Source organism: Halyomorpha halys, unplaced genomic scaffold (genome assembly GCF_000696795.3).
Source record: "Halyomorpha halys isolate HHAL.00 unplaced genomic scaffold, Hhal_1.1 Scaffold29.1, whole genome shotgun sequence".
In the NCBI taxonomy this organism is placed as follows: Eukaryota; Metazoa; Arthropoda; class Insecta; order Hemiptera; family Pentatomidae; genus Halyomorpha; species Halyomorpha halys.
The window spans coordinates 252,798-254,397 of NW_027115892.1; the positions used below are offsets into that span (position 1 = coordinate 252,798).

A 1,600-nucleotide genomic window follows, 5' to 3' on the forward strand; every position below is an offset into this window, starting at 1 on the left:
TAAAAGATTAGTATATTATTAAACTAGCTTTAATTTGAGTGCTAATAGACATCTGTACGTCAAATGGTTTTTTGAGATATAAATTTTTCAAAATAAATTCACTAACTACTGATCTTTCAGTACGTCCAATACAACATTTTTATGAAATGTTGCTTTTTAAAAAGCTATATCTGGAAAACTATTTTAGCAAATTTACTCTTCTTTAAATTACGTTCTCCTAGGTTTTCTTGTGTTGTTCCTACTTTTTAACATATAGAGCTCCGAATGAAAAATTATTTTTTTTATATACTTTGAAACATGTTTTATTCCCCCTACCTATATTTGGCAGACTCATCAATTTTGACCATTAATTATACATAGCTTTCATTAAAGTAATCAAAAATTGGAGTGAGATAAATGCCTTTTTTCTCCTCTTGTGCTCTTGTACTATATGGATTGCATGGCCCATAGGGTAAAGATGACACTGTGCTTAACTTATACAAATAAATATTGCATTCTGTAAGCTTAATGTCTAGTTGTAATACAATCAATGCAGTGTATAATTACTTAACAATTATTAAAATATATTTACTTCATAAGCTTATTTTTTTTACTGTATGTCCGTTAAGTTTAAGATGGAAGATAAAAAAGAATAACATCAATTTGAATTATCAATAACAATGAAAATTGATGAAACTTTCATTAACCTGATTTATTTGTCTATCAAACTTCCACAGTGTCAAATACAAAATCGACAATCTTTATTACAGCTTAATTTATATCCTTTTAGCAATAAGGACTTTCTGTACTATACAAAGGAGCTTCACTTCTTGTAATCTATTCCTGAATTACCTCTGGTCCTTTATCTATGCATAAATATTGGCCTGAGAACATATATCAGTAAAACGATGAAATCGTTATAGTATTACCTCCTTAGACATTGGAGTAAAAAAAAAAATTGAATTAGGAAGTTTTTTGAAAAATGTTATTAAGACGTTTTTCTATATTTTAAAAGTCTAAGGCATCTCCACCTTCTCAAATTAGTTAAGTTATGAAATGTAGTGGAAAAGTCAATAGTTCGTAACAGGTGAATCAAATGAAGGTGTCGTGACCAAACAGGTGCGGAGACAACAAGCAAACCCGGCCTCTTCAGGGAGACATCGGAGGTGGTTCATGAAGTCATGCATTTGGTTCTTTTCAAGACCTCTCAGGACCTGAAGGGTGGCGAAGAAGATAAGGCTCGCCTAGGAAAGGCTTGTAATCCGATCAAAAATGTGGATTTTTTAACGAATCTTATCCGTTTCTGTTCCTAAAAAAAAAAATAATATATTTTTAGGCATTGTTCTATCTTTCAGTGTTTCCGTGTGTCTATTGAAAATAATAATATCTTAATAATAATTATATAAAAATATGATTCATAGTAGTTGATTTCATTATTCTTCTCATATATTAGGGGTATTCATGATGTTCTGTTAAATGTTAAATGTTTTACCATGTTAAATGTTAAATGTTTTACCACGTTAAATGTTATAACTATAAGTAACTATTTGAAGTCATGTTAAACGCTAAATGCATAAGAGCCCCTAGCGGATTTTCTCAGCAACTTGTTGTATAAGCCTTT

General features: G+C 29.9%; 1 protein-coding gene across 5 annotated transcripts in view; it reads left to right on the forward strand.

Annotated features, from left to right (window-relative positions):
• Positions 1-1,600, forward strand: part of LOC106684431 (uncharacterized) — a 284,598-nt gene that overhangs the window by 66,034 nt on the left and 216,964 nt on the right. The window lies entirely within an intron of this gene.